This window comes from Gadus macrocephalus, chromosome 14 (genome assembly GCF_031168955.1).
Source record: "Gadus macrocephalus chromosome 14, ASM3116895v1".
NCBI classification, from domain to species: Eukaryota; Metazoa; Chordata; class Actinopteri; order Gadiformes; family Gadidae; genus Gadus; species Gadus macrocephalus.
Genome location: NC_082395.1, coordinates 16,754,406 through 16,764,722, shown reverse-complemented (window position 1 = coordinate 16,764,722; position 10,317 = coordinate 16,754,406).

The following is a 10,317-nucleotide window of genomic DNA, read 5'->3' as shown; positions in this document are numbered from 1 at the left end:
CTAATTTTCAAAGGAGGATAACTATTATATGACAAAGGGCATGGTTTGTTCATAGGATTGTAACTTATTTTGTGTATTTGGGGTTTTCTAATAATTGCATTACTATTTTTAGTAACTTGGCAGACCCTTTTATCCAAATTGACTTGTTAATGAGCAAGTGGGGCATCTAAATCAAGGACAGGTAGACGGCAGAATCTTTTGGCTGGGAGTCAATACACTATCCTGCCCTATTAAACTAACTAATAACTTATTAACTGTATAGATATGAAACACTAAATGAGACAAAGATAGAGTTCAGCAACCATTGGTCGGCAAGGAGAAAGAAGAAAAGACCCAGATAAAGGACAAGGTAAGATGAAAGAGATCGGGGGAGCAAGTTTTTTTCCAGGCGTGTGAGGCAGACAGCAGAACTAGTGAGAAGAATATAAGACTGAAAAGAAAAGTTTCCATCATTATAAAGACAGTGTTCCTCAACGGTGATGGCCATGGTTTGCTTCTCTAACCCCCAAATCACAAAAGCTTGCTTTTTTTTTATCAATGCGTGAACCTAAATGAGAGGTTTTAAAGGTGGGCTGGGATCACAAAGTGCATTTGTAGGGTATTAGTTAAGGGGAAAGAAAAGCGGCCAGCCTTAATGGGCCCATTTGCTGCCAGGCTTTTGCATTAAGCCCCCTTCCCCTTCAATGCACCACAGGGTTATGGTTCCTGAATGTGTTGGTATTTTGGTTGCACAGCATAGTGACCCAACTGCAGTGAAATATATATTTTTAGGGGAGTAAATCGCAAAAAACGTTGTATTTTTCAAACAGCTACTAACTAACTGTTTCTACGTTCTAACAAATTTCTACGCTTCATCAGTGGCGATTAACATTTTCTAAAGCTATCCCTAGTTTTGTTGTTTCTGATTTGAGATGTATTGTATTTTAGTGTCAGTAAGAGACAACAAGGTGGACCTTGGATGAATGTCGCAGTGTTGCTATGAATCATAGTTAACCTTTTAATTGTAATAGCAGCTGGATTCCCTCAGTACAGCAGAGTATCAGGTGCGACCTCAGACGGTCTTCCTATCCTTAAATGGTTCCACCAGGTACACCATCAGGTAGTGATTGAAATCAAAAGCCCAGTTTCGCCTTCTGCCCCCTTCCCTCCCCTGTGACCTACACTTCTTGTGTTAGGTCACACATGTATACAATTATTCCTTTCCGGGGGGCATCTATATCATAACCGTATTGGTTTTACTTTAGTTCTCACCTGTGGTGATGCCGCTATCCTGCAAAGTACGCTGTCAAAGTCAAAGCTTTATTGCCATATGGGCAGTATAACGGGGTCATCTCTGACAAGGAGAGTCTTATCTACGTAGTAAAAAACACACAGTAGATAAATTAAAATGATAAAAAGGCGGAGATGGGTGTTTAAAGGTAGAGAATATCTACGAGATGCTGTACAGATTACGGGATGAAGGGTTAACAGAATTTAAATGTCAGTACTTATTATTGTAATCAATACCAACAACAGTATGTGGTGTTGTCTTACTGCAATTAAAACTATCTTGATTAATAAGTAAATGAAATACATATTGACCTTGTCTTATTTTCTTCAAATGAGATGATGCATTTATTCAATAGAGCGTGCCAACATTTTTTTTTATTTAAAAGGCGTTAATAACAATCTGAGGTCCTGATCTTCTCTGAAATGCAGTAAACTAGCTCTTCCACAAATTACAATTAAATAGTGCAGAATGATTAAACATAAACTCAATACCTTTGCGTGAGTTCACTTTAAAAACGATGGCATAATAGCTCAGACCTAAAATGGCCTATTAAACAGTTAAAAAGTAAAACAGGTTTTGGTCACCTTTCCCAGAAGATCTGTGCGCATACAATTACATGTAGAGAATCAGTCTCCGGTCCCGGGTGTTGATTGGCTGCTAGGTGACAGGTGACCCTGTCCCCCTACCCTCAGCTTATGTTGTGGCATTTTTCGGAGTCATGTGACCTTTAACAGGGAGCTGAGGAGCGGTGCCTCCTGCAAGCGCTGGCCTCTTGCTTCCCCCGGCAGGCTCATTAAGCGCCCGTAATTTCAACAGCGGCGCAATAGAGACGAGCGGCCAATTAGGTTCACAAAATACCAGCAATATCTGAAGGAAGCACTCGGAGAAACAGAGGAGCTGGTGTGTGTGTGTGTGTGTGTGTGTGTGTGTGTGTGTGTGTGTGTGTGTGTGTGTGTGTGTGTGTGTGTGCGTGTGCGTTTGTGTGTTTGTGTGTTTGCGTGTGTTTGTTTGAGTGTGAATTGCTACCCACCAAATGTTCTCTCTAACTTCCAGTCTTCCCCTCTGGCACCCTGTTGAGAACAAGGTCTGCAAATTGTGATTTGGGATCGTTGTTGTATGTTGTTTTATGTATTTATTCATTTATTTTCACCTGAAGTGAAAAATTGTTTGTCAAACTCTTGTAAGTTGAACATGAGGATGTGTCCCTCCCGCACCAGTGGTGATGAGATAAATATATCCTAACCTTCCTTTGTAAGGTGAGATTTGAATGATAAAAACAGTTGTGGAATCTGATTAAGGCTGAACAGGACTGTATGGACTGCCTTAACTGTTTTGAAGCCCGGTGATCGGTACCAGCGGATGAGCACCCCAGCTATGCATCAAACCGCACGGAGCAGTACTCCATCTAGCTGTACAGGAGAGCTCTGTGGAAAGTGAGCACTGCACATCATTGTTTCAAATCTCTCTCTCTCTCTCTCTCTCTCTCTCTCTCTCTCTCTCTCTCTCTCTCTCTCTCTCTCTCTCTCTCTCTCTCTCTCTCTCTCTCTCTCTCTCTCTCTCTCTCTCTCTCTCTCTCTCTCTCTCTCGTGAATGTGATGTGCACACCACTAGATCTGACCCTCGATCCCCCGGGCTTGTCCTGTCTCCTCTCTGTGTAACCGCTCAACGTTTTCCGCCCTTCTCTCCTTCTTTTCCACACTTAAATGAATAAAAAAGGAAAAGTTAAGTGAAATATAGAAATGTCACCAGAAAATAACACTGTCATCGCGCCTCGACTTGATTTGAGGAGCCGCCTGCATACGTCGTACATTCCCGAGTCCGAGATTAGTTTGGTTGATGATGTCACTGAAGTGGCGCACACACAGACACACGCATACACATACACACTGTTCATAGCACTAACGCTGGAAGACAGCTGTCAAACTATAACGCTACAGAGTTGTGACTTTATTTGAACAAAAAAGTCTAGAAATCCACCATCATCTCCCTGCAGCCTCCCCATTGATTTGACAGGCGAGAAGCCTTTCACACAAGTCCAGAGGGAGAGTTGAGGAGGAAGGGAGGGGGGGAGGGAGAGGGGGGGAGGAAGGCGAGAAGGGAGAAAGAGGGCGAGAGGACAGGACAGCGGATGAGGGAGGGAGGGGAGGGGAGGAGGGGAGTGGAGAGGTGAAGAGAGGAGAGGAGGAAAGAAGAGATGAACTGAAGGAGAGGGAGGAGAGGAGACAGGGACGGAGAGGGAGGGAGAGGGAGGGAAAGCAGAGGAGAAAGATACCAAAAGACAGAGACAGCGGACAACTTCTAAACGCAGAAGTAAGCTCTTGGATTGGGTGGAGCTGAATACCCAATCCAAGAGAGAGGAATCCTCCTTCATTAAAATCACCCTCTCATTAGGCCAGCACAGATATGGACCAATGGTGGGCCAGAGAGAACTCTTTATTTGTGAGGTTAGGCTCATCAACATTCATCTCGTTTAAATCCCTGCTAATGAGGCAGTGGAATTGGACACAGAGTCTGATGAGACATTTTAAATGGTGTGTGCATCTTGTCGATTTTCGCCTCCATCATTCTAAGGCTGTGTTCATATTAACTATCCTTGATGGATTCAGATAGTGTAGGACTTAGTAAGTTGAATGGCAGATGTTGCTGACTCTTGTGTATTTAATATTCAGGGGGAGCTTAAATATAATTGTAAGCCAAAATAAATCTGCATAAGTATGAATTTAATTATTGATCTAATGGGTGACATCCATCATTTATACCCGGGATTCTGAAAACAAGTTGACCCTTACGCTCATGCCCAAAGGCAACTGTGTACATAGAATTTTAATAAAAAGGATGATCGCTCACATTCATCCGAACATAGATAAACAAACACACCCAGCATTAACACAGCAATCAATACAATCTAGCCAATCAACACAGGACTGTGATGAAATGATAAGACATCAGTTTATGAAAGTATTTTAAACAAACAATCCTTAATTCCCTGTCATCCCTTGCCTAGTGATCAACATGGGACAAAGGGAAGGGAACGAGGTAGGCTTGAAAGACATGTAGGGGGGGGGGGGGATCTTATCCAGATGACTATGCAGGGCCTAGAGATACTTATAGAGAAATGAAAGAAAACGTGAAAACCAAAATTTACTTTGGAAGCTAATTTACCTTTAAAAATATTACCCTCATTAGCAATAACACCTTGTTTTCTAATTTGCCCTGTTCCCTAATTTTGTAAAAAGATGTGTCACCGCACCAAAACTTTTTGGATATCTTGTACGGTAACTTAATAGTACTTCTGGAATTTCAACACATATGGTAAACAATGAATATCACTCTCTGATCCATCCCTTCTAATCTGTTATCCTTAGAAAATGACAACTAATTACCTTAGACAACATAATTACCTTAACAAGATTAATATAATGCAGTTTTATTATTTTATAGAAAAAACGTGCTCCAAAACTTAAGTTAATAACTTAGAGATAAAAAATTTAATAAATGTGTGTAATAAAAAATAAAGATGAATGCGTTGATGTTACTTGGCTGCCATGATGGATAACTGTGCCCAACAAATTCTATGTCCTCCTGTTAGGAGAGTTCTTGCATTTGGCATACAAATTATTTTCCTCTTATATATTTGACAAAAGTTGTGGTGCAAGAGGATATATTTCATGCAAGCACATAGCCAAAAACATTTGTTTATTAATGTGATGCAGAGAAACATTAGAATATTGAATTAAATGATGTTACATCAGAAACCCAAGGAACCTGTTTATGCTCAAGGTTCGACAGCTTCGTCTCAATAATGTCAACTTAAGATAATTCTTATTAGCTCTCTGAAAGTAACCTCAAACCATTTGTCCTCAACTAAAGAGTTAAAAGTTTGAGAGAATTGTGCACAATTGAAAAACAAGGACATAGGCCTACATCGGACTGACGGCGGCGAGAGTGACTGGCCGTTGTAAGAGGCTCTCTACTGCCCCCTATTGATTTGATTGCAGAGGGATATTAAAAATGACATTAGTTTAGGTTCAAAACAGCAGAAGGAGATACGCTTTGGCATCTCAATAAGGCAGAAAAGATTGAGGAAAAGCTAATAAAGCAAACCAGATATATTGACCTGAAAGACAAACAAAGACAGGGATTGATCGCGAATGCCAAAAGGTTGTTCTCTGTTAATAACTCAGTGACTATATGCTCCTTTGATTCAGTCGAGGCATAGACCTAGTCCGGAACGTTCTTGCAAGTCTGTTGAAAAATGAAAGATATCGAAAACCCCACACCTTTCTTTCTCCTCTCTAAATTTCTTAATCATTCTTTTTTTTCTCTCTCTCTCTCTCTCTCTCTCTCTCTCTCTCTCTCTCTCTCTCTCTCTCGAGCTTCTCCTATTCTATCCCTCTCTTCTTCTTTTTAGCCATGGGCTACGTCTGAATTATTCTCTTTGAGATTTTCATTTTATTTAAAGGGTAAAAGTGTAGGAGAGAGTGAGAGAGAGGGAAAGGCGTTGTGTGTTGTATTTGAAAAGTGTGGTCAATGAAGGAGGAAAAACAAGCTAGAATTGGGCTGCAGGATCAGTACAGAATTAATTATCATACTACCTCTACTGTGCCTTGATGAGGAAACACAACAAAGAACAAAGATTCAAACTATAGCCGTACACCTAGCCTTCGCATTAGTGTGAAATAAAGACAATACTGTATGTATTTACACAGATCAATTTTTTAAGTGCTAAGGGACTGAATATAAAGAAAGCCTGGTGCTTCTAATTCAGCCCAGTGCTCTCCCCTTTTTTAATATTCCACACATTGACAGGTCTTTAAGCGCCACAAAAGGGATTCGTCGATGCTATACCCACAGCCTCACTGTTCCAGAACTCTATAATAGAGGCTTTAATTGCTCTGGACACAGGACGATGGCAGGCGACTGGGGAGACCCATGGCAGTGACTGATAAACACACTGTGGTCTGCAGTAATTGGCTCTATTGACTGACTTGCATGCCTTCCCACGATTAATGTTCCTATAGTGGTCTAAAAGTTTAAAGAGTATTTGTGATATTGTGGATGTGTGCGTGCGTGTCTGGGTATATATGTGTCTATGAATAAGAAGAAGATTAATAAGGAGAGACAAAAACAGGGAAGAAATCGAAAAAAAGGGAACTTTCAACACCAATACTATCAATACAACACCATCACAACAGCCACAGTGGGACCGGCAATTACAACGAAAGTACACTGAAAGTGTCTGTATAGAGGGATCTTACACTCTTTACGGATCACTGAATTGATCCAAAGCTGTAATGAACCATATATAAATGTGAACCAAAGGTAAGGGAGGCTGGTAGTCATTAGCCCTGTCTCCTAGCTGGCTGCCAGGCTTTCAGCCCAGGGTAGCCCTGTTCTCCTCTCCCACCCAGCTCCCTTCTGGTCAAGAGCCCCCATCATGTCCACTCTACCCCCTCTCTGTAGCCCATGTCCCCCGCCTCTCTGCCTCTCTCCCTCTCTCCCCACTCCCTTGCTCCTTCCTCCTCTTTACCCTCTCCTCTGTATCCATGCCTACTCTCTCCTCCTCTGCTCTGTCCCTCTCCTCCAACTCCCTCTGTCCTCTCTGCCCCCCCTTCTTCTCTCTCCCCCTCTCCTCTGTCAACTCCCTTTCTTCTCTCGTGTCTCTCAGTCTCTCTCCAATGTCCTCTCTGTTTCTCTGCACACAGCCTCTGTCTATCGCTTCTCTCGAAATGAAAGAGGTGTATTTGTATGCATGTGCACACAAAACACAAAATGAAAAAAAAATGTTTTTTTTACCCTGTTTACTCATTCTCATATTTTGTCATTCACTTTTGTATTTCTATTCAGGAAAGGAAAATATGTCTGAAAAATTATGAACTCCTGATTCAAATCAGGTGTCCAGTAAACCAATAATAGTTTACTGGAGTATCCATCAGAAGGAAGATACAAAACTTGCAAACGCCTATAGAAACGCAAACAACAAAGCATACAAGCGAAAGCAGGATGTCTTTTTTAGCAGCATGACATTAAGGCTAATTCAGACTGTACAGACATCCTCTGATCCTGGTATCTTTTTGTGTATTTTATAATGCAGACTCTTCCATCCTCTCTTCCACTAATGCAGGTCCCAAAGACAACCATCTTCAATTAACTGTTGAATATGGAAAACGCATTAACATCCATAAACAAACCACAAACAGTATTTTTCTACAGTTCTACAGCTCTGGCCAATTGCAAGATTTTCTCCCGGCAATGAAACAGTGATTACATGTGGGCCCTGTGACAGCCAAGGCACTAAACGGCACGATCACAGGTAACATCTGTTTGTAAACCGTTGTGAGGTTTGAGCAGAGGTCTAAGAGGCTGCTGTCGCCATGAATATTCTGCCCAGCACCTGCTGCTACCCGACTCTGTTGGTTTTTCCATTTTTGTCATATTCAAAATCAGTGTGTGGAATATACCATGTACTCCCCACTCCATTCTCTCTCTCTCTCTCTCTCTCTCTCTCTCTCTCTCTCTCTCTCTCTCTCTCTCTCTCTCTCTCTCTCTCTCTCTCTCTCTCTCTCTCTCTCTCTCTCTCTCTCTCTCTCTCTCTCTCCCTCTCTCTCTCTCCCTCTCCCTCCCTCTCTCTCTCTCTCTCCTCTCTCTATTGTTCGTCTACTTCTGTGTCCATCCCTAATGGCCCTAATGAACAACTACGTGGCTGTTGCACGTGTTGTGTGCATGCAGAGTGTGTGTGTGAGCGAGTGAGTTTGAGAGTGTGTGTGTGTGTGTGTGTGTGTGTGTGTGTGTGTGTGTGTGTGTGTGTGTTGTGTGTGTGTGTGTGTGTGTGTGTGTGTGTGTGTGTGTTATCTGTGTGTTTGCAGAGCGCAGGTGCAGGCGCATGTGTGTATGTAGAGTACATGACTTTGTGTAGAGGAGACACGTGGTTTTAGACTTCATCGACATTGGACAGTGGATGAAGATAGAGGTCTATATATATATATATAAAGACATATGCACATAATTATATGTATATATATATACATATATCTATATATAGTAGATAAAATATGTTCTACTACAGCATAAAATGCACAATGGGATACATATATATGAGCTCCTGGTTTCCTGCGATCTGTCTTAGCCACAGTTGATACCCTGTCCCCTCTATTTCCATCAGCATTACTCCATAGGGACGTGTGTGTGTAAGTTTGTGTGTGTGTGTGTGTGTGTGTGTGTGTGTGTGTGTGTGTGTGTGTGTGTGTGTGTGTGTGTGTGTGTGTGTGTGTGTGTGTGCGCGGCGTGAGCGTGTTATTATGTGGCCATGTGTGTTTGATTAAAGTAACCTTTGCGTGTGCATGTGGGCGTTTGTTAAGGTTTGTGTGAGTGTGTGTTTGAGTGTTCTTCAATGAATTTACCTTTGTGTGTGTGTGTGTGTGTGTGTGTGTGTGTGTGTGTGTGTGTGTGTGTGTGTGTGTGTGTGTGTGTGTGTGTGTGTGTGTGTGTGTGTGTGTGTGTGTGTTTGTGCGTGCGTGCGTGCGTGCGTGCGTGTTTGAGTGAATGTACCCCAGTGTGTCTGTGTGAGTGCTATTCCCCTCTCAGCATCATGCTGCTGTCTGTTATCTGTCTGAGCTCAAAGCACCAGTTGTTTTTCCGGGGGTCCAGCGGGAACACAGAAACAAGTAGGCATTTAGAGTCTGCTTTCAACCTTCCAGATGTTTCCCTGCTCTCCCTCCTTCTTCCAGGTGGTCTTTAATGCAAACGTCTCTCTCTGCCTACCTTAATTTACCCGACCTCTCACTCTCTGACTTCTGTCTCGCTCTATATAGTTATCCCTCTCTGTCACTATTTCCTCTCTAACTCCCTCTCCAAGTTTCTTTCTAACGCCCTCTCCCTCTCTCACTTTGTATCTATACACCTTTCTCCCGCTCTTCTGGCTCTTTATCTCACTTTCCCTCTAAATCCCTCTCTTTCTTTATCACACTGCCTCCTTTCTGTGCTCTCCCTATTTTTCTATCCCTCTGTCTGCCACCTCCCCTGTCTGTCTCCCACAGACTGTTTCTTTCTCTCTCAGGTTTCATCAAATGCAACTTTGCGATTTGTTTTGGTAATTTTCCCTCTCTGCCATCATTCCAGCATTTATTGTTGTGAATCTTACTTGTTTCGTTTGGTGAAAGCAGAACACGTTGAGGCTTTGAGGAGGCTTCAGACAAAAGCTTTCTCTGTCAACAGTAAGACAGACTGACGGACATCCAGCAGGGATCATGTGTTTCAACACCTGCCCTCCATCCCTAGACTGTGTGTGTGTGTGTGTGTGTCACTGTGTGTGTGTGTGTGTGTGTGTGTGTGTGTGTGTGTGTGTGTGTGTGTGTGTGTGTGTGTGTGTGTGTGTGTGTGTGTGTGTGTGTGTGTGTGTGTGTGTGTGTGTGTGTGTGTGTGTTCCTGTTTTGGAATACACACAAGCACATATAAAAGAAGTTTGTGTGTTTGTATCAGGAACCCACATGAACACGTCTATAAATTAAACATTGTGTGTTGATGCATTTAACGTGTGGCTCATCTTGATGCCATTTTCAAGGAATTACCATTCTAATATAAACATGGATGAACCACACCTAGCCTTTGGCAGTATCGCAATACAGTGGTATAAAAGGGTATCTGGTATAACCGAAGGTATGATTTAATATTCATGATGCATTATAGTGCACAGCAGGCGCCACGAGTGGTCAATCTCTCTACTGGCGGTGTTGGAGTCAGCTGAGTGGACGAGGACAGAAGATGCACTGAGGGGGGGCTGCTTATGTGACCAGCTCATCCATCCTCCCCATTCTCAAACTCCTTAAGGAGGACCATCTGGCCCAAGTGTAAAGTGATGTGCAGTAAATGGCTCAACTCAAGTCGGGAAAGTTTGTTGAAGCCAAATACGGCAATGACCCTGTGCAACAACTGCTTTGGAAACGTACCTTTGTAAAACCCTGGTTCCTTGGAAAATCAGACAGCAATATGGTGGAGACCAAAAGGGTGTTAGAGACAGAGATGATAGCACTGGGAAATGAGTCAAGTCA